Consider the following 27,823-nt stretch of genomic DNA (forward strand, 5'->3'; position numbering starts at 1 on the left):
ATGGATCGTGGAAAAATTTGTCATAAAGCTTTTTTACTAGTTTTTGAATGGTCTTTAACCAGAAAAACGAAATTTTAAATTCAGAGCATATTTTGAAAAAATGGTCATTTTGACCCCGGATTTTGTTCGAAAATCGAAAATTGCAAAGAAATAGGGTTTCTGTTCATTTTAGAGTCAAATTGGTAATAACCTTTTTTAAAGGTACTCTGAAGTAGTGCAGGATAGAAAAATAAAAAATTGATATTTTTCCATAGGGCTCTTGATAATTCGATATTTATGTTTTACAGTTTTTTGCAATTTTCTCCGATTCTATAATAGCTAGAACCGATTCGTTTTGACATACGGATACCTCGTAATATTCCCGAGAACTTTTGTTTGAAACAAAAAGTTCTCAGACTTACAGTTAATTCAGAAAAAAATAAAAATCATTTTTTCGAAATTTTTCGTGGGTATACCCCTTTCGATTTTCGACCAAAAAAAAAATTTTTTTTTTATTGAGTTTTTTTACTGGAAATTGTTAGTTTAGGGCTTACTTTAAAATTTGTCAATAATCATTTAAAAAAAAAAAAATTGTACCGTGGGAAAAAACCAGTTTTCTTTTGTTTTTCCCACATTTTTACTAATATCTCGGCTTCTATAGCTTCGATTCAATTCGTTAATAGTTTCTTTTATTACCGATTCTTTTCCTGTCAATTCCTTTTATATTTTATTACAATTGCTTTTCAAAATAAAAATGGAAAATAAAAAAAATCGACATAAAAACCTAGTTGTCTTATCCCAATACCCTAATAAATGGGACCCTCTTTTCCCTTTATCTTGTGGCACGTATAAATCGTGGAAAATTTACTTAATAAACTTTTCTACTAAGTTTTGCATGGCCTTTAAGGTAAAAAAAGAAGTTTTGAATTTTAAGCATAATTTAATAACGCAAATAAAATTATTTTGAATTCAGCGATTATCTGCATACTTTGGTGAATACGCCATAACTTTCATCAGTACGACAGTGAATTAATTGATGAGTTGATTCAGCATATCCACCCTAGATGTCGCTAAAGAATTAACATTAATATTTTTAGTATATTTTTTTTTATCTTGGATGGCCTTTTTAATAGAAAGGTTTACTTTACTTACACTCATGAGACCTAAACTTTTTTGCTCTTGGTTTAACCTGGCTTTTTAGGGCAGAGCCTATTCCCTTCACCAAAAATGTAGGAAATAGAGAAAATAATATTGTCATTTGCCAATAACGACCTTTATTCTCCTTAATGTTTTTAGGCTCTAATGCTACATAACATACAATCATAATTTTTAATGAAGATATTACGTGTGTGTCTATATTATGTGTTATGCTTTAATACATGTTGTCCTTATCTTAATAAAAAAAATTATATATGTACATATAATTTCTGCATATTCTATGTGAAGTATACAATTATTATTTAAATAATGTATAAAACTAATTAACTTAATAAGATTACAAAAATATTTATTACATGTCAAACCTGTATACAACTGAACTTTGTCATGATTATTTTTTATGTGCTCATATGAAAAACTTAATTTTAACTTCTACACTTTTTTCTTTCACATCCTCCAGTTTTTTGCGGCAAAATGAATTTTAGCTCTGCTGTTGGTGCAAAATTGAATTGAAATCATGACCCTTACTGGAATTTGACACCGGCTCACCTTCTACAAAATTGTTGACAGTGTTTCTGTTTGAAGTACCATGCTTCAAAGAAGTGGACGAACTTGTACTGGGTATAGATATGTTTGTACTAAGCAATTCTGTATTTACCTTGAAAAAAATCAAGCTTTGAAATAAATAAAAATAAGTTGGAAGTATATACTTACCTAGGTTTTTGACAATTTCTTTAATTTCTCCTTGGTTAACCTCTTTGCATGTGGAAAAGTAGTGAGGCCATTCATTGTATTTTTGTCAACAATTACATACCAATGCATGGACTGAAGGTTTTTTATCCATTTGCCTACAAGGAACAAAATTTATAAATTACCTCATTTAGGTATTAAAAAAAATGAAAGATTTAGTAAAAATACCTTAGTACCTATTCCTTGGCAAAGATATTCATTTTTCTTTTTCCAGGGGCTCTTTTGAAAATTTAAAGATATGACAGGTCCGTTTTTCGCTATGATGCTTTCAATCTGGTGCAAAACACATAACCTTTGTTGGTGTAGTCCACTAAAATAACAAAAACAAAATCAAATATAACAATCAAAACATTATGACATAACCTTAAAATGTATGTATTTTCATAAATTTCAGGATTATTCACTAAAAATTGGTAATTATGAAACTGAATTAAAAAAAAAAACTTGTATGTGTGTAATTGTGATACTTACATTTTATTTTCATATAGGAAAGTAAGAAAGATGCGGAGACTTAAAAATATCTTCCAACATTTGTTTGGATTTTGGGAACTTCCGTTGCCGGTGGCGTTTATGCTTGTGGGCCGGAAAGTGACATTGAAATGACAAGTGAAAGTCTCTTCGTCTTCTTCTTTTTTTCTTCGATTTTTATGGCTTAAGCCCGATAGCAACCAACGTGAGTCAGAATTATGCAAAAACATGTTAAGGTGGCTTTACATAAAGGAATTAAGCTGTTTACCTTCCAAACAATACCAAAGTTGTTAATTCGTTTTTTTAGGCATAATTAACAATTAAATTGTAAATAATGGCTAAGAGTTAAACGATACACTTTATAATATTAAAATTAATAATAGACAGAATTTTATAACTTTTATTGCTACAGAATAGATGTAACTATTTGGTAGTATAGTACTTTTTTCAATCGGACCAAAGCAAATTTTTTAAATTATTTCCAATGTTGATCTGGTTTACGATTTTATTACCGATTCATTTTAGAACCCTGACATAATTTTGATATATGCAGGTTTTGAGAATATTTTCTACTAAACTAAAATTAAAGAGCGGAGCGTATTGTAACACATCATGGTTCTCTGAAGCATGATACCCAGAAATAAGTTAGTAATATTTCAATGAAATTTATTTTTGATTATAATATATAATAAGACCTTTCCTTTTCTCTCTGTATTTACTATAGATTGACGAAAAACAAAGAAAAACACAAAGTCACGGTCTCACAACATGTAATTAAACGGGCTACACGTGTTTCGCTCTAGTTAGAGCATCATCAGTTACAGCATAAGTGTGTGGATGGCTTCTAAAGGCCTGATGATGCTCTAACTAGAGCGAAACACGTGTAGCCCGTTTAATTACATGTTGTGAGACCGTGACTTTGTGTTTCGTCAATTTTGTATGTTGGTCTCTTAGAGAATAATGGATGAGATTTTTGGATTTATTATAGATGTTAATGTTTTCCAAGTACTAAAAAAAGATAAAGTTGGGTAGAGCACCATGCCGAGGCTAAGGTTTGAACTCAGAGCCTTATGAGGATACGGCAGGTCTCTTCCCCACTGCGTGTTTAGGGCACTCCTTGGATAATTTTGGAGATTTTTTTTTTGTAGTACTGACAAAAATTTTTAAAATTTCTACTGGTCCCCACGGACTAAAGTAGACGCGAAGCGTCTACTTGTTACAATACGCTTCGCGTATTGTAAGAACGCACCGACAAAAATTGGCGGAGGTTCCGACTTTCGACACAAAAACGCTAATAACTTTTTTTCTATGGCGAATTTTTCTTTCGGGTTTTTACCGTTATATGTAGGAAGGATGAGAGTATATAACGGTGAAAAAAATTTTTCGCCACGCCCACCCCGAAGGGGTGGGCGTGGCAAAAAACGGTTTTTTGACGAAAAAAATTTGATTAAGTCGTTGTGGAAAACTGACCGGGCCGATTTTTCTGAAACTCATTGACGTTAAAGGCCTTTATATAAAGCAGCTCCTAAAGGGCGCTTTTTAAGATAAACCCTTTAGAAGTCGGATTTTTCTGTGAATGAATTTTGAACTTTTTGCGCGGTACCTCGCGGACTTAAACGGCCGTGGGGCCTAAACGGTAATGTTCCCGATAATGCGAATAAAACAGCCCTTTTCTACGTAAATGTAGCTTTCTTTTTGATCTTAACTATTTTTTTCCAAAAGAAACTCCTTCCGAGATAAACGAGCTCAAACTTAAAATTTTTTTTTTCGAAAAAAAAAAAAGTGAATTTTTCGAGAAATAAATTTTTTTCTACTTCTAAAAAATTTTTTTAATTTTTTTTGTTTACACCGTTTGAAAGCTTAATCCTTTAGGATTAAATAGAGGTATTATTCATGGTGCTACGTATTATACGGGGTGAGCTGTGTTAACAAATATAAACCCCTTTTTGAGCCTTTTTTTGACCGTTTTTTTCTACTTTTCTTAATAACTCTTTATTGGCGGCACCTAGAAATTTCAAACTTTCAGCATTTTAAGAACTTTTTAAATCCTATTTTTCGACATAGTCTACAGTCTTCTACGTAGAGCAGTTTTTGCTCTACACCTTTTTTTAACTTTGACGCTTTATACCGGCATACCTATGACACCTACGGAAACCATTTTTTTTCTGAAATCACCGGACACTATCTGGCTATAATCCACTAAAAACCGTTTTTCTTCAAATGTTACCGTTGTTCCGCAATGCGCTGTTATTTAAGAAAAACCCCCAAAAATAAGCCGTTCCAATCAACCAGTCATACCGTCGACACCACGGGAGCCAACGCATGGTACAAAATAGTTGGCGGTCCAGCACCAAATTGACCCAATGTAAAGGCATACGGACGACGTCACTATCGAGTTGCACATGGTCAGATGACGTAAGCGCGGGGTTTTCGGGGTATTGTGGCGGCAAATTCGGCCCGTTTGCGCTACGAGTTAGAGTAGGAAAAGCGGTTTGAGAGAAGGATGGAGGATGTCTCGCAACAATTATAAACGCGTCGTGTTCATCTCGTGACGTCATGAGTTATTTTATTAATGAATATTATTAGTATTATGGGGACAATTTTACGCGGTTTCTTGATAAATTACTAGGATAAATAAAATGAATATAAATATTAAGAAATATATATTTGAAATATACAGAGGGTATTGATATTACGGAACATTTATGAGAATAATAATAGTATGGAAATAGAATTATACGGGGGGTTTTAAGGTTTTAAGGCATTTATAAGGAAAATATTACTTATAATTATATTAATCATATTATAAAGGGTGTTTTAAGGTTTAAGGACATTGACAAGAAAGATAATATTTATAATAATAGTAATAGCAGCATAAAGGTTAGGACAAGGTATAAATATCTGGAAAAAAAATAATAGTAATAATAGTTTTATTTTAGTTAGGGTTCTTTTAGTGGGGGTTGCTAAATTGGTAATAAATTTATATTAATAGTTTATCAATTTAGAAAAAAAAGACATTAATGCGGTGTCAAAAAAAGGTGTATTTTTATATTTTTTTTACTATATTATTGAGATCACGGCTTTCATAGCTTCAATTCAATAAGTTAATAAATTTTTTTATTCGTTTTTTTTTTCTTTAAATTTTTTTTATTTTATTATAATTGCCTTTTAAAATAAAAATTAAAAAAAAAAACAAGAAACAAACCACTTTTTCCTATCCTAATACATTGCTTCTTATGGGACCTGATCTTCCTCTTTAGATTGTGACACTCGTATGAATCGTGGAAAAATTTGTCATAAAGCTTTTTTACTAGTTTTTGAATGGTCTTTAACCAGAAAAAAGAAATTTTGAATTCGGAGCATATTTTGAAAAAATGGTCATTTTGACCCGGATTTTGTTCGAAAATCGAAAAATGCAAAGAAATAGGTTTTCCGTTCATTTTAGAGTCAAATCGGTAATAATCTTTTTTAAAGGTACTCTAAAGTAGTACAGGATAGGAAAATAAAAAATTAAAATTTTGCCATAGGGCTCTTGATAATTCGATATTTATGTTTTACAGTTTTTTTCAATTTTCTCCGATTCTATATTAGCTAGAACCAATTCGTTTTGACAGGCGAATACCTCTTAATATACCCAAGAACTTTTATTTAATACAAAAAGTTATCAGAGTTATAGTTTATTTATAAAAAAATAAAAACCATTTTTTCGAAATTTTTCGTAGGTATACCCCTTTCGATTTTCGACCAAAAAAAAAAATATTTTTTTATTGGGCTTTTTTACTGGAAATTGTTAGTTTAGGGCTTACTTTAAAATTTGCCAATAATCGTTTTAGGAAAAAAAATTGTACGGTGGGAAAAAACCAGTTTTCTTTTGTTTTTCCCACATTTTTACTATAGTATCGCGGGTTCTGTAGCTTTGATTCAATTCGTTTATGGTTTCTTTTATTCCTTATTCTTCTCCTGTCAATTCTTTTTATATCCAGTTACTATTGGTTCTCAAAAATAAAACTGAAAAATCAAAAAAATCCACGAAAAAACCCGGTTTTCTTATCCCCAAACATGAATTCTTATGGGACCTAATCTTTCTATTTATATTGTGGCACTCGTATGGATCGTGGAAAAATTTGTCATTAAGCTTTTTTACTAGTTTTTGAATGGTCTTTAACCAGAAAAAAGAAATTTTGAATTCGGAGCATATTTTGAAAAAATGGTCATTTTGACCCGGATTTTGTTCGAAAATCGAAAAATGCAAAGAAATAGGTTTTCCGTTCATTTTAGAGTCAAATCGGTAATAATCTTTTTTAAAGGTACTCTAAAGTAGTACAGGATAGGAAAATAAAAAGTTAAAATTTTGCCATAGGGCTCTTGATAATTCGATATTTATGTTTTACAGTTTTTTTCAATTTTCTCCGATTCTATGATAGCTAGAACCGATTCGTTTTGACATACGGATATCTCGTAATATTCCCGAGAACTTTTGTTTGAAACAAAAAGTTCTCAGACTCACAGTTAATTCAGAAAAAAATAAAAATCATTTTTTCGAAATTTTTCGTGGGTATACCCCTTTCGATTTTCGACCAAAAAAAAAATTTTTTTTTATTGAGTTTTTTTACTGGAAATTGTTAGTTTACGGTTTACTTTAAAATTTGCCATTAATCATTTTAGGAAAAAAAAATTGTACGGTGGGAAAAAGGAAGTTTTCTTTTGTTTTTCCCACATTTTTACTTATATCTCGGCTTCTATAGCTTCGATTCAATTCGTTTATGGTTTCTTTTATTTCTTATTCTTCTCCTGTCAATTCTTTTAATACTTTATTACTATTGGCTCTCAAAAATAAAACTGAAAAATCAAAAAAATCCACGAAAAAACCCGGTTTTCTTATCCCCAAACATGAATTCTTATGGGACCTAATCTTTCTATTTATATTGTGGCACTCGTATGGATCGTGGAAAAATTTGTCATAAAGCTTTTTTACTAGTTTTTGAATGGTCTTTAACCAGAAAAAAGAAATTTTAAATTCAGAGCATATTTTGAAAAAACGGTCATTTTGACCCCGGATTTTGTTCGAAAATCGAAAATTGCAAAGAAATAGGGTTTCTGTTCATTTTAGAGTCAAATTGATAATAACCTTTTTTAAAGGTACTCTGAAGTAGTGCAGGATAAAAAAATAAAAAATTGATATTTTTCCATAGGGCTCTTGATAATTCGATATTTATGTTTTACAGTTTTTTGCAATTTTCTCCGATTCTATAATAGCTAGAACCGATTCGTTTTGACATACGGATACCTCGTAATATTCCCGAGAACTTTTGTTTGAAACAAAAAGTTCTCAGACTGACAGTTAATTCAGAAAAAAATAAAAATCATTTTTTCGAAATTTTTCGTGGGTCCTTTCGATTTTCGACCAAAAAAAAAATTTTTTTTTATTGAGTTTTTTTACTGGAAATTGTTAGTTTAGGGCTTACTTTAAAATTTGTCAATAATCATTTAAAAAAAAAAAAATTGTACCGTGGGAAAAAACCAGTTTTCTTTTGTTTTTCCCACATTTTTACTAATATCTCGGCTTCTATAGCTTCGATTCAATTCGTTAATAGTTTCTTTTATTACCGATTCTTTTCCTGTTAATTCTTTTTATATTTTATTACAATTGCTTTTCAAAATAAAAATGGAAAATAAAAAAAATCGACATAAAAACCTAGTTGTCTTATCCCAATACCCTAATAAATGGGACCCTCTTTTCCCTTTATCTTGTGGCACGTATAAATCGTGGAAAATTTACTTAATAAACTTTTCTACTAAGTTTTGCATGGCCTTTAAGGTAAAAAAAGAAGTTTTGAATTTTAAGCATAATTTGAAAACGCAAATAAAATTATTTTGAAATCAGCGATTATCTGCATACTTTGGTGAATACGCCATAACTTTCATCAGTACGACAGTGAATTAATTGATGAGTTGATTCAGCATATCCACCCTAGATGTCGCGAAAGAATTAACATTAATATTTTTAGTATATTTTTTTTTATCTTGGATGGCCTTTTTAATAGAAAGGTTTACTTTACTTACACTCATGAGACCTAAACTTTTTTGCTCTTGGTTTAACCTGGCTTTTTAGGGCAGAGCCTATTCCCTTCACCAAAAATGTAGGAAATAGAGAAAATAATATTGTCATTTGCCAATAACGACCTTTATTCTCCTTAATGTTTTTAGGCTCTAATGCTACATAACATACAATCATAATTTTTAATGAAGATATTACGTGTGTGTTTATATTATGTGTTATGCTTTAATACATGTTGTCCTTATCTTAATAAAAAAATTTATATATGTACATATAATTTCTGCATATTCTATGTGAAGTATACAATTATTATTTAAATAATATATAAAACTAATTAACTTAATAAGATTACAAAAATATTTATTACATGTCAAACCTGTATACAACTGAACTTTGTCATGATTATTTTTTATGTGCTCATATGAAAAACTTAATTTTAACTTCTGCACTTTTTTCTTTCACATCCTCCAGTTTTTTGCGGCAAAATGAATTTTAGCTCTGCTGTTGGTGCAAAATTGAAATCATGTCCCTTACTGGAATTTGACACCGGCTCACCTTCTACAAAATTGTTGACAGTGTTTCTGTTTGAAGTACCATGCTTCAAAGAAGTGGACGAACTTGTACTGGGTATAGATATGTTTGTACTAAGCAATTCTGTATTTACCTTGAAAAAAATCAAGCTTTGAAATAAATAAAAATAAGTTGGAAGTATATACTTACCTAGGTTTTTGACAATTTCTTTAATTTCTCCTTGGTTAACCTCTTTGCATGTGGAAAAGTAGTGAGGCCATTCATTGTATTTTTGTCAACAATTACATACCAATGCATGGACTGAAGGTTTTTTATCCATTTGCCTACAAGGAACAAAATTTATAAATTACCTCATTTAGGTATTAAAAAAAATGAAAGATTTAGTAAAAATACCTTAGTACCTATTCCTTGGCAAAGATATTCATTTTTCTTTTTCCAGGGGCTCTTTTGAAAATTTAAAGATATGACAGGTCCGTTTTTCGCTATGATGCTTTCAATCTGGTGCAAAACACATAACCTTTGTTGGTGTAGTCCACTAAAATAACAAAAACAAAATCAAATATAACAATCAAAACATTATGACATAACCTTAAAATGTATGTATTTTCATAAATTTCAGGATTATTCACTAAAAATTGGTAATTATGAAACTGAATTAAAAAAAAAAACTTGTATGTGTGTAATTGTGATACTTACATTTTATTTTCATATAGGAAAGTAAGAAAGATGCGGAGACTTAAAAATATCTTCCAACATTTGTTTGGATTTTGGGAACTTCCGTTGCCGGTGGCGTTTATGCTTGTGGGCCGGAAAGTGACATTGAAATGACAAGTGAAAGTCTCTTCGTCTTCTTCTTTTTTTCTTCGATTTTTATGGCTTAAGCCCGATAGCAACCAACGTGAGTCAGAATTATGCAAAAACATGTTAAGGTGGCTTTACATAAAGGAATTAAGCTGTTTACCTTCCAAACAATACCAAAGTTGTTAATTCGTTTTTTTAGGCATAATTAACAATTAAATTATAAATAATGGCTAAGAGTTAAACGATACACTTTATAATATTAAAATTAATAATAGACAGAATTTTATAACTTTTATTGCTACAGAATAGATGTAACTATTTGGTAGTATAGTACTTTTTTCAATCGGACCAAAGCAAATTTTTTAAATTATTTCCAATGTTGATCTGGTTTACGATTTTATTACCGATTCATTTTAGAACCCTGACATAATTTTGATATATGTAGGTTTTGAGAATATTTTCTACTAAACTAAAATTAAAGAGCGGAGCGTATTGTAACACATCATGGTTCTCTGAAGCATGATACCCAGAAATAAGTTAGTAATATTTCAATGAAATTTATTTTTGATTATAATATATAATAAGACCTTTCCTTTTCTCTCTGTATTTACTATAGATTGACGAAAAACAAAGAAAAACACAAAGTCACGGTCTCACAACATGTAATTAAACGGGCTACACGTGTTTCGCTCTAGTTAGAGCATCATCAGTTACAGCATAAGTGTGTGGATGGCTTCTAAAGGCCTGATGATGCTCTAACTAGAGCGAAACACGTGTAGCCCGTTTAATTACATGTTGTGAGACCGTGACTTTGTGTTTCGTCAATTTTGTATGTTGGTCTCTTACAGAATAATGGATGAGATTTTTGGATTTATTATAGATGTTAATGTTTTCCAAGTACTAAAAAAAGAAAAAGTTGGGTAGAGCACCATGCCGAGGCTAAGGTTTGAACTCAGAGCCTTATGAGGATACGGCAGGTCTCTTCCCCACTGCGTGTTTAGGGCACTCCTTGGATAATTTTGGAGATTTTTTTTTTGTAGTACTGACAAAAATTTTTAAAATTTCTACTGGTCCCCACGGACTAAAGTAGACGCGAAGCGTCTACTTGTTACAATACGCTTCGCGTATTGTAAGAACGCACCGACAAAAATTGGCGGAGGTTCCGACTTTCGACACAAAAACGCTAATAACTTTTTTTCTATGGCGAATTTTTCTTTCGGGTTTTTACCGTTATATGTAGGAAGGATGAGAGTATATAACGGTGAAAAAAATTTTTCGCCACGCCCACCCCGAAGGGGTGGGCGTGGCAAAAAACGGTTTTTTGACGAAAAAAATTTGATTAAGTCGTTGTGGAAAACTGACCGGGCCGATTTTTCTGAAACTCATTGACGTTAAAGGCCTTTATATAAAGCAGCTCCTAAAGGGCGCTTTTTAAGATAAACCCTTTAGAAGTCGGATTTTTCTGTGAATGAATTTTGAACTTTTTGCGCGGTACCTCGCGGACTTAAACGGCCGTGGGGCCTAAACGGTAATGTTCCCGATAATGCGAATAAAACAGCCCTTTTCTACGTAAATGTAGCTTTCTTTTTGATCTTAACTATTTTTTTCCAAAAGAAACTCCTTCCGAGATAAACGAGCTCAAACTTAAAATTTTTTTTTTCGAAAAAAAAAAAAGTGAATTTTTCGAGAAATAAATTTTTTTCTACTTCTAAAAAATTTTTTTAATTTTTTTTGTTTACACCGTTTGAAAGCTTAATCCTTTAGGATTAAATAGAGGTATTATTCATGGTGCTACGTATTATACGGGGTGAGCTGTGTTAACAAATATAAACCCCTTTTTGAGCCTTTTTTTGACCGTTTTTTTCTACTTTTCTTAATAACTCTTTATTGGCGGCACCTAGAAATTTCAAACTTTCAGCATTTTAAGAACTTTTTAAATCCTATTTTTCGACATAGTCTACAGTCTTCTACGTAGAGCAGTTTTTGCTCTACACCTTTTTTTAACTTTGACGCTTTATACCGGCATACCTATGACACCTACGGAAACCATTTTTTTTCTGAAATCACCGGACACTATCTGGCTATAATCCACTAAAAACCGTTTTTCTTCAAATGTTACCGTTGTTCCGCAATGCGCTGTTATTTAAGAAAAACCCCCAAAAATAAGCCGTTCCAATCAACCAGTCATACCGTCGACACCACGGGAGCCAACGCATGGTACAAAATAGTTGGCGGTCCAGCACCAAATTGACCCAATGTAAAGGCATACGGACGACGTCACTATCGAGTTGCACATGGTCAGATGACGTAAGCGCGGGGTTTTCGGGGTATTGTGGCGGCAAATTCGGCCCGTTTGCGCTACGAGTTAGAGTAGGAAAAGCGGTTTGAGAGAAGGATGGAGGATGTCTCGCAACAATTATAAACGCGTCGTGTTCATCTCGTGACGTCATGAGTTATTTTATTAATGAATATTATTAGTATTATGGGGACAATTTTACGCGGTTTCTTGATAAATTACTAGGATAAATAAAATGAATATAAATATTAAGAAATATATATTTGAAATATACAGAGGGTATTGATATTACGGAACATTTATGAGAATAATAATAGTATGGAAATAGAATTATACGGGGGGTTTTAAGGTTTTAAGGCATTTATAAGGAAAATATTACTTATAATTATATTAATCATATTATAAAGGGTGTTTTAAGGTTTAAGGACATTGACAAGAAAGATAATATTTATAATAATAGTAATAGCAGCATAAAGGTTAGGACAAGGTATAAATATCTGGAAAAAAAATAATAGTAATAATAGTTTTATTTTAGTTAGGGTTCTTTTAGTGGGGGTTGCTAAATTGGTAATAAATTTATATTAATAGTTTATCAATTTAGAAAAAAAAGACATTAATGCGGTGTCAAAAAAAGGTGTATTTTTATATTTTTTTTACTATATTATTGAGATCACGGCTTTCATAGCTTCAATTCAATAAGTTAATAAATTTTTTTATTCGTTTTTTTTTTCTTTAAATTTTTTTTATTTTATTATAATTGCCTTTTAAAATAAAAATTAAAAAAAAAAACAAGAAACAAACCACTTTTTCCTATCCTAATACATTGCTTCTTATGGGACCTGATCTTCCTCTTTAGATTGTGACACTCGTATGAATCGTGGAAAAATTTGTCATAAAGCTTTTTTACTAGTTTTTGAATGGTCTTTAACCAGAAAAAAGAAATTTTGAATTCGGAGCATATTTTGAAAAAATGGTCATTTTGACCCGGATTTTGTTCGAAAATCGAAAAATGCAAAGAAATAGGTTTTCCGTTCATTTTAGAGTCAAATCGGTAATAATCTTTTTTAAAGGTACTCTAAAGTAGTACAGGATAGGAAAATAAAAAATTAAAATTTTGCCATAGGGCTCTTGATAATTCGATATTTATGTTTTACAGTTTTTTTCAATTTTCTCCGATTCTATATTAGCTAGAACCAATTCGTTTTGACAGGCGAATACCTCTTAATATACCCAAGAACTTTTATTTAATACAAAAAGTTATCAGAGTTATAGTTTATTTATAAAAAAATAAAAACCATTTTTTCGAAATTTTTCGTAGGTATACCCCTTTCGATTTTCGACCAAAAAAAAAAATATTTTTTTATTGGGCTTTTTTACTGGAAATTGTTAGTTTAGGGCTTACTTTAAAATTTGCCAATAATCGTTTTAGGAAAAAAAATTGTACGGTGGGAAAAAACCAGTTTTCTTTTGTTTTTCCCACATTTTTACTATAGTATCGCGGGTTCTGTAGCTTTGATTCAATTCGTTTATGGTTTCTTTTATTCCTTATTCTTCTCCTGTCAATTCTTTTTATATCCAGTTACTATTGGTTCTCAAAAATAAAACTGAAAAATCAAAAAAATCCACGAAAAAACCCGGTTTTCTTATCCCCAAACATGAATTCTTATGGGACCTAATCTTTCTATTTATATTGTGGCACTCGTATGGATCGTGGAAAAATTTGTCATTAAGCTTTTTTACTAGTTTTTGAATGGTCTTTAACCAGAAAAAAGAAATTTTGAATTCGGAGCATATTTTGAAAAAATGGTCATTTTGACCCGGATTTTGTTCGAAAATCGAAAAATGCAAAGAAATAGGTTTTCCGTTCATTTTAGAGTCAAATCGGTAATAATCTTTTTTAAAGGTACTCTAAAGTAGTACAGGATAGGAAAATAAAAAGTTAAAATTTTGCCATAGGGCTCTTGATAATTCGATATTTATGTTTTACAGTTTTTTTCAATTTTCTCCGATTCTATGATAGCTAGAACCGATTCGTTTTGACATACGGATATCTCGTAATATTCCCGAGAACTTTTGTTTGAAACAAAAAGTTCTCAGACTCACAGTTAATTCAGAAAAAAATAAAAATCATTTTTTCGAAATTTTTCGTGGGTATACCCCTTTCGATTTTCGACCAAAAAAAAAATTTTTTTTTATTGAGTTTTTTTACTGGAAATTGTTAGTTTACGGTTTACTTTAAAATTTGCCATTAATCATTTTAGGAAAAAAAAATTGTACGGTGGGAAAAAGGAAGTTTTCTTTTGTTTTTCCCACATTTTTACTTATATCTCGGCTTCTATAGCTTCGATTCAATTCGTTTATGGTTTCTTTTATTTCTTATTCTTCTCCTGTCAATTCTTTTAATACTTTATTACTATTGGCTCTCAAAAATAAAACTGAAAAATCAAAAAAATCCACGAAAAAACCCGGTTTTCTTATCCCCAAACATGAATTCTTATGGGACCTAATCTTTCTATTTATATTGTGGCACTCGTATGGATCGTGGAAAAATTTGTCATAAAGCTTTTTTACTAGTTTTTGAATGGTCTTTAACCAGAAAAAAGAAATTTTAAATTCAGAGCATATTTTGAAAAAACGGTCATTTTGACCCCGGATTTTGTTCGAAAATCGAAAATTGCAAAGAAATAGGGTTTCTGTTCATTTTAGAGTCAAATTGATAATAACCTTTTTTAAAGGTACTCTGAAGTAGTGCAGGATAAAAAAATAAAAAATTGATATTTTTCCATAGGGCTCTTGATAATTCGATATTTATGTTTTACAGTTTTTTGCAATTTTCTCCGATTCTATAATAGCTAGAACCGATTCGTTTTGACATACGGATACCTCGTAATATTCCCGAGAACTTTTGTTTGAAACAAAAAGTTCTCAGACTGACAGTTAATTCAGAAAAAAATAAAAATCATTTTTTCGAAATTTTTCGTGGGTCCTTTCGATTTTCGACCAAAAAAAAAATTTTTTTTTATTGAGTTTTTTTACTGGAAATTGTTAGTTTAGGGCTTACTTTAAAATTTGTCAATAATCATTTAAAAAAAAAAAAATTGTACCGTGGGAAAAAACCAGTTTTCTTTTGTTTTTCCCACATTTTTACTAATATCTCGGCTTCTATAGCTTCGATTCAATTCGTTAATAGTTTCTTTTATTACCGATTCTTTTCCTGTTAATTCTTTTTATATTTTATTACAATTGCTTTTCAAAATAAAAATGGAAAATAAAAAAAATCGACATAAAAACCTAGTTGTCTTATCCCAATACCCTAATAAATGGGACCCTCTTTTCCCTTTATCTTGTGGCACGTATAAATCGTGGAAAATTTACTTAATAAACTTTTCTACTAAGTTTTGCATGGCCTTTAAGGTAAAAAAAGAAGTTTTGAATTTTAAGCATAATTTGAAAACGCAAATAAAATTATTTTGAAATCAGCGATTATCTGCATACTTTGGTGAATACGCCATAACTTTCATCAGTACGACAGTGAATTAATTGATGAGTTGATTCAGCATATCCACCCTAGATGTCGCGAAAGAATTAACATTAATATTTTTAGTATATTTTTTTTTATCTTGGATGGCCTTTTTAATAGAAAGGTTTACTTTACTTACACTCATGAGACCTAAACTTTTTTGCTCTTGGTTTAACCTGGCTTTTTAGGGCAGAGCCTATTCCCTTCACCAAAAATGTAGGAAATAGAGAAAATAATATTGTCATTTGCCAATAACGACCTTTATTCTCCTTAATGTTTTTAGGCTCTAATGCTACATAACATACAATCATAATTTTTAATGAAGATATTACGTGTGTGTTTATATTATGTGTTATGCTTTAATACATGTTGTCCTTATCTTAATAAAAAAATTTATATATGTACATATAATTTCTGCATATTCTATGTGAAGTATACAATTATTATTTAAATAATATATAAAACTAATTAACTTAATAAGATTACAAAAATATTTATTACATGTCAAACCTGTATACAACTGAACTTTGTCATGATTATTTTTTATGTGCTCATATGAAAAACTTAATTTTAACTTCTGCACTTTTTTCTTTCACATCCTCCAGTTTTTTGCGGCAAAATGAATTTTAGCTCTGCTGTTGGTGCAAAATTGAAATCATGTCCCTTACTGGAATTTGACACCGGCTCACCTTCTACAAAATTGTTGACAGTGTTTCTGTTTGAAGTACCATGCTTCAAAGAAGTGGACGAACTTGTACTGGGTATAGATATGTTTGTACTAAGCAATTCTGTATTTACCTTGAAAAAAATCAAGCTTTGAAATAAATAAAAATAAGTTGGAAGTATATACTTACCTAGGTTTTTGACAATTTCTTTAATTTCTCCTTGGTTAACCTCTTTGCATGTGGAAAAGTAGTGAGGCCATTCATTGTATTTTTGTCAACAATTACATACCAATGCATGGACTGAAGGTTTTTTATCCATTTGCCTACAAGGAACAAAATTTATAAATTACCTCATTTAGGTATTAAAAAAAATGAAAGATTTAGTAAAAATACCTTAGTACCTATTCCTTGGCAAAGATATTCATTTTTCTTTTTCCAGGGGCTCTTTTGAAAATTTAAAGATATGACAGGTCCGTTTTTCGCTATGATGCTTTCAATCTGGTGCAAAACACATAACCTTTGTTGGTGTAGTCCACTAAAATAACAAAAACAAAATCAAATATAACAATCAAAACATTATGACATAACCTTAAAATGTATGTATTTTCATAAATTTCAGGATTATTCACTAAAAATTGGTAATTATGAAACTGAATTAAAAAAAAAAACTTGTATGTGTGTAATTGTGATACTTACATTTTATTTTCATATAGGAAAGTAAGAAAGATGCGGAGACTTAAAAATATCTTCCAACATTTGTTTGGATTTTGGGAACTTCCGTTGCCGGTGGCGTTTATGCTTGTGGGCCGGAAAGTGACATTGAAATGACAAGTGAAAGTCTCTTCGTCTTCTTCTTTTTTTCTTCGATTTTTATGGCTTAAGCCCGATAGCAACCAACGTGAGTCAGAATTATGCAAAAACATGTTAAGGTGGCTTTACATAAAGGAATTAAGCTGTTTACCTTCCAAACAATACCAAAGTTGTTAATTCGTTTTTTTAGGCATAATTAACAATTAAATTATAAATAATGGCTAAGAGTTAAACGATACACTTTATAATATTAAAATTAATAATAGACAGAATTTTATAACTTTTATTGCTACAGAATAGATGTAACTATTTGGTAGTATAGTACTTTTTTCAATCGGACCAAAGCAAATTTTTTAAATTATTTCCAATGTTGATCTGGTTTACGATTTTATTACCGATTCATTTTAGAACCCTGACATAATTTTGATATATGTAGGTTTTGAGAATATTTTCTACTAAACTAAAATTAAAGAGCGGAGCGTATTGTAACACATCATGGTTCTCTGAAGCATGATACCCAGAAATAAGTTAGTAATATTTCAATGAAATTTATTTTTGATTATAATATATAATAAGACCTTTCCTTTTCTCTCTGTATTTACTATAGATTGACGAAAAACAAAGAAAAACACAAAGTCACGGTCTCACAACATGTAATTAAACGGGCTACACGTGTTTCGCTCTAGTTAGAGCATCATCAGTTACAGCATAAGTGTGTGGATGGCTTCTAAAGGCCTGATGATGCTCTAACTAGAGCGAAACACGTGTAGCCCGTTTAATTACATGTTGTGAGACCGTGACTTTGTGTTTCGTCAATTTTGTATGTTGGTCTCTTACAGAATAATGGATGAGATTTTTGGATTTATTATAGATGTTAATGTTTTCCAAGTACTAAAAAAAGAAAAAGTTGGGTAGAGCACCATGCCGAGGCTAAGGTTTGAACTCAGAGCCTTATGAGGATACGGCAGGTCTCTTCCCCACTGCGTGTTTAGGGCACTCCTTGGATAATTTTGGAGATTTTTTTTTTGTAGTACTGACAAAAATTTTTAAAATTTCTACTGGTCCCCACGGACTAAAGTAGACGCGAAGCGTCTACTTGTTACAATACGCTTCGCGTATTGTAAGAACGCATCCAGCTAAATTGAAGGATTTTCGGACCCTGCGTCACATAAACGCTAATAACTTTGGTTCTATCCCGAATTTTTTTTTCCGATTTTTACCGTTATATGTAGGAAGGATGAGAGTATATAACGGTGGAAAAATTTTTTCGCCACGCCCACCCCGAAGGGGTGGGCGTGGCAAAAAACGGTTTTTTGACGAAAAAAATTTGATTAAGTCGTTGTGGAAAACTGACCGGGCCGATTTTTCTGAAACTCATTGACGTTAAAGGCCTTTATATAAAGCAGCTCCTAAAGGGCGCTTTTTAAGATAAACCCTTTAGAAGTCGGATTTTTCTGTGAATGAATTTTGAACTTTTTGCGCGGTACCTCGCGGACTTAAACGGCCGTGGGGCCTAAACGGTAATGTTCCCGGTAATGCGGAATAAAACAGCCCTTTTCTACGTAAATGTAGCTTTCTTTTTTATCTTAACTATTTTTTTCCAAAAGAAACTTCTTCCGAGATAAACGAGCTCAAACTTAAAATTTTTTTTTTCGAAAAAAAAAAAAGTGAATTTTTCGAGAAATAAATTTTTTTCTACTTCTAAAAAATTTTTTTAATTTTTTTTGTTTACACCGTTTGAAAGCCTAATCCTTTAGGATTAAATAGAGGTATTATTCATGGTGCTACGTATTATACGGGGTGAGCTGTGTTAACAAATATAAACCCCTTTTTGAGCCTTTTTTTGACCGTTTTTTTCTACTTTTCTTAATAACTCTTTATTGGCGGCACCTAGAAATTTCAAACTTTCAGCATTTTAAGAACTTTTTAAATCCTATTTTTCGACATAGTCTACAGTCTTCTACGTAGAGCAGTTTTTGCTCTACACCTTTTTTTAACTTTGACGCTTTATACCGGCATACCTATGACACCTACGGAAACCATTTTTTTTCTGAAACCACCGGACACTATCTGGCTATAATCCACAAAAAACCGTTTTTCTTCAAATATTACCATTTTCCGGAGGCCCGCTGTTATTTAAGAAAAACCCCCAAAAATAAGCCGTTCCAATCAACCAGTCATACCCTCGAGACACAGGGAGCCAGCTCATGGTACAATAACGTTGGCGGTCCAGCACCAAATTGACCCAATGTAAAGGCATACGGACGACGTCACTATCGAGTCGCACATGGTCAGATGACGTAAGCGCGGGGTTTTCGGGGTATTGTGGCGGCAAATTCGGCCCGTTTGCGCTACGAGTTAGAGTAGGAAAAGCGGTTTGAGAGAAGGATGGAGGATGTCTCGCAACAATTATAAACGCGTCGTGTTCATCTCGTGACGTCATGAGTTATTTTATTAATGAATATTATTAGTATTATGGGGACAATTTTACGCGGTTTCTTGATAAATTACTAGGATAAATAAAATGAATATAAATATTAAGAAATATATATTTGAAATATACAGAGGGTATTGATATTACGGAACATTTATGAGGATAATAATAGTATGGAAATAGAATTATACGGGGGGTTTTAAGGTTTTAAGGCATTTATAAGGAAAATATTACTTATAATTATATTAATCATATTATAAAGGGTGTTTTAAGGTTTAAGGACATTGACAAGAAAGATAATATTTATAATAATAGTAATAGCAGCATAAAGGTTAGGACAAGGTATAAATATCTGGAAAAAAAATAATAGTAATAATAGTTTTATTTTAGTTAGGGTTCTTTTAGTGGGGGTTGCTAAATTGGTAATAAATTTATATTAATAGTTTATCAATTTCGAAAAAAAAGACATTGATGCGGTGTCAAAAAAAGGTGTATTTTTATATTTTTTTTACTATATTATTGAGATCACGGCTTTCATAGCTTCAATTCAATAAGTTGATAAATTTTTTTATTCGTTTTTTTTTCTTTAAATTTTTTTTATTTTATTATAATTGCCTTTTAAAATAAAAATTAAAAAAAAAAAAAACAAGAAACAAACCACTTTTTCCTATCCTAAAACATTGCTTCTTATGGGACCTGATCTTCCTCTTTAGATTGTGACACTCGTATGAATCGTGGAAAAATTTGTCATAAAGCTTTTTTACTAGTTTTTGAATGGTCTTTAACCAGAAAAAAGAAATTTTGAATTCGGAGCATATTTTGAAAAAATGGTCATTTTGACCCGGATTTTGTTCGAAAATCGAAAAATGCAAAGAAATAGGTTTTCCGTTCATTTTAGAGTCAAATCGGTAATAATCTTTTTTAAAGGTACTCTAAAGTAGTACAGGATAGGAAAATAAAAAATTAAAATTTTGCCATAGGGCTCTTGATAATTCGATATTTATGTTTTACAGTTTTTTTCAATTTTCTCCGATTCTATAATAGCTAGAACCAATTCGTTTTGACAGGCGAATACCTCTTAATATACCCAAGAACTTTTATTTAATACAAAAAGTTATCAGAGTTATAGTTTATTTATAAAAAAATAAAAACCATTTTTTCGAAATTTTTCGTGGGTATACCCCTTTCGATTTTCGACCAAAAAAAAAATTATTTTTTTATTGGGCTTTTTTACTGGAAATTGTTAGTTTAGGGCTTACTTTAAAATTTGCCAATAATCGTTTTAGGAAAAAAAATTGTACGGTGGGAAAAAACCAGTTTTCTTTTGTTTTTCCCACATTTTTACTATAGTATCGCGGGTTCTGTAGCTTTGATTCAATTCGTTTATGGTTTCTTTTATTCCTTATTCTTCTCCTGTCAATTCTTTTTATATCCAGTTACTATTGGTTCTCAAAAATAAAACTGAAAAATCAAAAAAATCCACGAAAAAACCCGGTTTTCTTATCCCCAAACATGAATTCTTATGGGACCTAATCTTTCTATTTATATTGTGGCACTCGTATGGATCGTGGAAAAATTTGTCATGAAGCTTTTTTACTAGTTTTTGAATGGTCTTTAACCAGAAAAAAGAAATTTTGAATTCGGAGCATGTTTTGAAAAAATGGTCATTTTGACCCGGATTTTGTTCGAAAATCGAAAAATGCAAAGAAATAGGTTTTCCGTTCATTTTAGAGTCAAATCGGTAATAATCTTTTTTAAAGGTACTCTAAAGTAGTACAGGATAGGAAAATAAAAAATTAAAATTTTGCCATAGGGCTCTTGATAATTCGATATTTATGTTTTACAGTTTTTTTCAATTTTCTCCGATTCTATGATAGCTAGAACCGATTCGTTTTGACATACGGATATCTCGTAATATTCCCAAGAACTTTTGTTTGAAACAAAAAGTTCTCAGACTCACAGTTAATTCAGAAAAAAATAAAAATCATTTTTTCGAAATTTTTCGTGGGTATACCCCTTTCGATTTTCGACCAAAAAAAAAATTTTTTTTTTATTAAGTTTTTTTACTGGAAATTGTTAGTTTACGGTTTACTTTAAAATTTGCCATTAATCATTTTAGGAAAAAAAAATTGTACGGTGGGAAAAAGGAAGTTTTCTTTTGTTTTTCCCACATTTTTACTTATATCTCGGCTTCTATAGCTTCGATTCAATTCGTTTATGGTTTCTTTTATTTCTTATTCTTCTCCTGTCAATTCTTTTAATACTTTATTACTATTGGCTCTCAAAAATAAAACTGAAAAATCAAAAAAATCCACGAAAAAACCCGGTTTTCTTATCCCCAAACATGAATTCTTATGGGACCTAATCTTTCTATTTATATTGTGGCACTCGTATGGATCGTGGAAAAATTTGTCATAAAGCTTTTTTACTAGTTTTTGAATGGTCTTTAACCAGAAAAAAGAAATTTTAAATTCAGAGCATATTTTGAAAAAATGGTCATTTTGACCCCGGATTTTGTTCGAAAATCGAAAATTGCAAAGAAATAGGGTTTCTGTTCATTTTAGAGTCAAATTGGTAATAACCTTTTTTAAAGGTACTCTGAAGTAGTGCAGGATAGAAAAATAAAAAATTGATATTTTTCCATAGGGCTCTTGATAATTCGATATTTATGTTTTACAGTTTTTTGCAATTTTCTCCGATTCTATAATAGCTAGAACCGATTCGTTTTGACATACGGATACCTCGTAATATTCCCGAGAACTTTTGTTTGAAACAAAAAGTTCTCAGACTCACAGTTAATTCAGAAAAAAATAAAAATCATTTTTTCGAAATTTTTCGTGGGTATACCCCTTTCGATTTTCGACCAAAAAAAAAATTTTTTTTTTATTGAGTTTTTTTACTGGAAATTGTTAGTTTAGGGCTTACTTTAAAATTTGTCAATAATCATTTAAAAAAAAAAAAATTGTACCGTGGGAAAAAACCAGTTTTCTTTTGTTTTTCCCACATTTTTACTAATATCTCGGCTTCTATAGCTTCGATTCAATTCGTTAATAGTTTCTTTTATTACCGATTCTTTTCCTGTTAATTCTTTTTATATTTTATTACAATTGCTTTTCAAAATAAAAATGGAAAATAAAAAAAATCGACATAAAACCTAGTTGTCTTATCCCAATACCCTAATAAATGGGACCCTCTTTTCCCTTTATCTTGTGGCACGTATAAATCGTGGAAAATTTACTTAATAAACTTTTCTACTAAGTTTTGCATGGCCTTTAAGGTAAAAAAAGAAGTTTTGAATTTTAAGCATAATTTGAAAACGCAAATAAAATTATTTTTCAGCGATTATCTGCATACTTTGGTGAATACGCCATAACTTTCATCAGTACGACAGTGAATTAATTGATGAGTTGATTCAGCATATCCACCCTAGATGTCGCTAAAGAATTAACATTAATATTTTTAGTATATTTTTTTTTATCTTGGATGGCCTTTTTAATAGAAAGGTTTACTTTACTTACACTCATGAGACCTAAACTTTTTTGCTCTTGGTTTAACCTGGCTTTTTAGGGCAGAGCCTATTCCCTTCACCAAAAATGTAGGAAATTGAGAAAATAATATTGTCATTTGCCAATAACGACCTTTATTCTCCTTAATGTTTTTAGGCTCTAATGCTACATAACATACAATCATAATTTTTAATGAAGATATTACGTGTGTGTTTATATTATGTGTTATGCTTTAATACATGTTGTCCTTATCTTAATAAAAAAATTTATATATGTACATATAATTTCTGCATATTCTATGTGAAGTATACAATTATTATTTAAATAATATATAAAACTAATTAACTTAATAAGATTACAAAAATATTTATTACATGTCAAACCTGTATACAACTGAACTTTGTCATGATTATTTTTTATGTGCTCATATGAAAAACTTAATTTAACTTCTGCACTTTTTTCTTTCACATCCTCCAGTTTTTTGCGGCAAAATGAATTTTAGCTCTGTTGTTGGTGCAAAATTGAAATCATGTCCCTTACTGGAATTCGACACCGGCTCACCTTCTACAAAATTGTTGACAGTGTTTCTGTTTGAAGTACCATGCTTCAAAGAAGTGGACGAACTTGTACTGGGTATAGATATGTTTGTACTAAGCAATTCTGTATTTACCTTGAAAAAAATCAAGCTTTGAAATAAATAAAAATAAGTTGGAAGTATATACTTACCTAGGTTTTTGACAATTTCTTTAATTTCTCCTTGGTTAACCTCTTTGCATGTGGAAAAGTAGTGAGGCCATTCATTGTATTTTTGTCAACAATTACATACCAATGCATGGACTGAAGGTTTTTTATCCATTTGCCTACAAGGAACAAAATTTATAAATTACCTCATTTAGGTATTAAAAAAAATGAAAGATTTAGTAAAAATACCTTAGTACCTATTCATTGGCAAAGATATTCATTTTTCTTTTTCCAGGGGCTTTTTTGAAAATTTAAAGATATGACAGGTCCGTTTTTCGCTATGATGCTTTCAATCTGGTGCAAAACACATAACCTTTGTTGGTGTAGTCCACTAAAATAACAAAAACAAAATCAAATATAACAATCAAAACATTATGACATAACCTTAAAATGTATGTATTTTCATAAATTTCAGGATTATTCACTAAAAATTGGTAATTATGAAACTGAATTAAAAAAAAAACTTGTATGTGTGTAATTGTGATACTTACATTTTATTTTCATATAGGAAAGTAAGAAAGATGCGGAGACTTAAAAATATCTTCCAACATTTGTTTGGATTTTGGGAACTTCCGTTGCCGGTGGCGTTTATGCTTGTGGGCCGGAAAGTGACATTGAAATGACAAGTGAAAGTCTCTTCGTCTTCTTCTTTTTTTCTTCGATTTTTATGGCTTAAGCCCGATAGCAACCAACGTGAGTCAGAATTATGCAAAAACATGTTAAGGTGGCTTTACATAAAGGAATTAAGCTGTTTACCTTCCAAACAATACCAAAGTTGTTAATTCGTTTTTTTAGGCATAATTAACAATTAAATTATAAATAATGGCTAAGAGTTAAACGATACACTTTATAATATTAAAATTAATAATAGACAGAATTTTATAACTTTTATTGCTACAGAATAGATGTAACTATTTGGTAGTATAGTACTTTTTTCAATCGGACCAAAGCAAATTTTTTAAATTATTTCCAATGTTGATCTGGTTTACGATTTTATTACCGATTCATTTTAGAACCCTGACATAATTTTGATATATGCAAGTTTTGAGAATATAAATAAACTAAAATTAAAGAGCGGAGCGTATTGTAATACATCATGGTTCTCTGAAGCATGATACCCAGAAATAAGTAAGTAATATGTCCATGAAATTTATTTCTGATTATAATATATAATAAGACCTTCCCTTTTCTCTCTGTATTTACTATAGATTGACGAGAAACAAAGAAAAACACATAGTTACGGTCTCACAACATGTAATTAAACGGGCTACACGTGTTTCGCTCTAGTTAGAGCATCATCAGTTACAGCATAAGTGTGTGGATGGCTTCTAAAGGCCTGATGATGCTCTAACTAGAGCGAAACACGTGTAGCCCGTTTAATTACATGTTGTGAGACCGTGACTTTGTGTTTTTCTTTGTTTTTCGTCAATTTTGTATGTTGGTCTCTTAGAGAATAATGGATGAGATTTTTGGATTTACTATAGATGTTAATTTTTTCGAAGTACTAAAAAAAGAAAAAGTTGGGTAGAGCACCATGCCGAGGCTAAGATTTGAACTCAGAGCCTTATGAGGATACGGCAGGTCTCTTCCCCACTGCGTGTTTAGGGCACTCCTTGGATAATTGTGGAGATTTTTTTTTGTAGTACTGACAAAAATTTTAAAAATTTCTACTGGTCCCCACGGACCAAAGTAGACGCGAAGCGTCTACTTGTTACAATACGCTTCGCGTATTGTAAGAACGCACCGTACATAGTTGGGTGATTTTCGGGACCCTGCGTCACATAAACGTTAATAACTTTGCTTCTATGGCGAATTTTTTTTTCTGGTTTTCACCGTTATATGTGGGAAGGTTGAGGCTACGTGACGGTGTAGATTTTTTTTGGCCACGCCGCCCCGAAGGGGCGGGCGTGGCAAAAAACCGCATTTTTCGCGAAAACAGCCGCTGCAGAGGTTTGTGAAAAACTGACTGAGCCGAATTTTCTGAAACTCACTGACGTCAAAGCCCTTCATGGGAAGCAGTGCAGAAGGGGAGCTTAAAAAAAAAAACCCATTGGAAGTCGGATTTTTCTGTGAATGAAATTTGAACTTTTTGCGCGGTACCTCGCGGACTTAAACGGCCGTGGGGCCTAAACGGTAATGTTCCCGATAATGCGAATAAAACAGCCCTTTTCTACGTAAATGTAGCTTTCTTTTTTATCTTAACTATTTTTTTCCAAAAGAAACTTCTTCCGAGATAAACGAGTTCAAACTTAAAATTTTTTTTTTCGAAAAAAAAAAAAGTGAATTTTTCGAGAAATAAATTTTTTTCTACTTCTAAAAAATTTTTTTAATTTTTTTTGTTTACACCGTTTGAAAGCCTAATCCTTTAGGATTAAATAGAGGTATTATTCATGGTGCTACGTATTATACGGGGTGAGCTGTGTTAACAAATATAAACCCCTTTTTGAGCCTTTTTTTGACCGTTTTTTTCTACTTTTCTTAATAACTCTTTATTGGCGGCACCTAGAAATTTCAAACTTTCAGCATTTTAAGAACTTTTTAAATCCTATTTTTCGACATAGTCTACAGTCTTCTACGTAGAGCAGTTTTTGCTCTACACCTTTTTTTAACTTTGACGCTTTATACCGGCATACCTATGACACCTACGGAAACCATTTTTTTTCTGAAATCACCGGACACTATCTGGCTATAATCCACTAAAAACCGTTTTTCTTCAAATATTACCATTTTCCGGAGGCCCGCTGTTATTTAAGAAAAACCCCCAAAAATAAGCCGTTCCAATCAACCAGTCATACCGTCGACACCACGGGAGCCAACGCATGGTACAAAATAGTTGGCGGTCCAGCACCAAATTGACCCAATGTAAAGGCATACGGACGACGTCACTATCGAGTTGCACATGGTCAGATGACGTAAGCGCGGGGTTTTCGGGGTATTGTGGCGGCAAATTCGGCCCGTTTACGCTACGAGTTAGAGTAGGAAAAGCGGTTTGAGAGAAGGATGGAGGATGTCTCGCAACAATTATAAACGCGTCGTGTTCATCTCGTGACGTCATGAGTTATTTTATTAATGAATATTATTAGTATTATGGGGACAATTTTACGCGGTTTCTTGATAAATTACTAGGATAAATAAAATGAATATAAATATTAAGAAATATATATTTGAAATATACAGAGGGTATTGATATTACGGAACATTTATGAGGATAATAATAGTATGGAAATAGAATTATACGGGGGGTTTTAAGGTTTTAAGGCATTTATAAGGAAAATATTACTTATAATTATATTAATCATATTATAAAGGGTGTTTTAAGGTTTAAGGACATTGACAAGAAAGATAATATTTATAATAATAGTAATAGCAGCATAAAGGTTAGGACAAGGTATAAATATCTGGAAAAAAAATAATAGTAATAATAGTTTTATTTTAGTTAGGGTTCTTTTAGTGGGGGTTGCTAAATTGGTAATAAATTTATATTAATAGTTTATCAATTTAGAAAAAAAAGACATTGATGCGGTGTCAAAAAAAGGTGTATTTTTATATTTTTTTTACTATATTATTGAGATCACGGCTTTCATAGCTTCAATTCAATAAGTTGATAAATTTTTTTATTCGTTTTTTTTTTCTTTAAATTTTTTTTATTTTATTATAATTGCCTTTTAAAATAAAAATTAAAAAAAAAAAAACAAGAAACAAACCACTTTTTCCTATCCTAATACATTGCTTCTTATGGGACCTGATCTTCCTCTTTAGATTGTGACACTCGTATGAATCGTGGAAAAATTTGTCATAAAGCTTTTTTACTAGTTTTTGAATGGTCTTTAACCAGAAAAAAGAAATTTTGAATTCGGAGCATATTTTGAAAAAATGGTCATTTTGACCCGGATTTTGTTCGAAAATCGAAAAATGCAAAGAAATAGGTTTTCCGTTCATTTTAGAGTCAAATCGGTAATAATCTTTTTTAAAGGTACATTAAAGTAGTACAGGATAGGAAAATAAAAAATTAAAATTTTGCCATAGGGCTCTTGATAATTCGATATTTATGTTTTACAGTTTTTTTCAATTTTCTCCGATTCTATAATAGCTAGAACCAATTCGTT

The 27,823-nt window shown here is 31.0% G+C and overlaps 2 long non-coding RNA genes across 24 annotated transcripts in view; both read right to left on the reverse strand.

Annotated features, from left to right (window-relative positions):
* Window positions 1–993: 993 nt before the first annotated feature.
* Window positions 994–27,823, reverse strand: part of LOC126749282 (uncharacterized) — a 37,946-nt gene continuing 11,116 nt past the window's right edge. For 4 of the 21 annotated variants that reach the window (XR_007664971.1, XR_007664969.1, XR_007664970.1 and 1 more), the window contains exon 4: window positions 15,806–16,359. This is a non-coding gene — a long non-coding RNA (uncharacterized LOC126749282). Of the gene's footprint in view, window positions 1,503–15,805; window positions 16,360–16,415; window positions 16,550–16,619; window positions 18,139–23,702; window positions 23,837–23,906; window positions 24,049–24,208; window positions 24,695–27,823 lie in introns of those variants that run through there. The other 17 variants (XR_007664967.1, XR_007664964.1, XR_007664952.1 and 14 more) reach the window with 13 other exon arrangements.
* On the reverse strand, window positions 8,524–11,330 carry LOC126749283 (uncharacterized). Of its 3 annotated transcripts, XR_007664973.1 has the most exons (4): window positions 9,641–11,330; window positions 9,338–9,479; window positions 9,134–9,267; window positions 8,524–9,077 (listed from the first exon to the last, which is right to left on the reverse strand). It is a non-coding gene; the product is annotated as an uncharacterized LOC126749283 (long non-coding RNA). The 3 variants fall into 3 exon arrangements; XR_007664974.1 differs by having other exon boundaries at window positions 9,346–11,327; XR_007664972.1 differs by having other exon boundaries at window positions 9,338–11,320.

Source organism: Anthonomus grandis, chromosome 23, assembly GCF_022605725.1.
Source record: "Anthonomus grandis grandis chromosome 23, icAntGran1.3, whole genome shotgun sequence".
Taxonomy (NCBI): domain Eukaryota; kingdom Metazoa; phylum Arthropoda; class Insecta; order Coleoptera; family Curculionidae; genus Anthonomus; species Anthonomus grandis.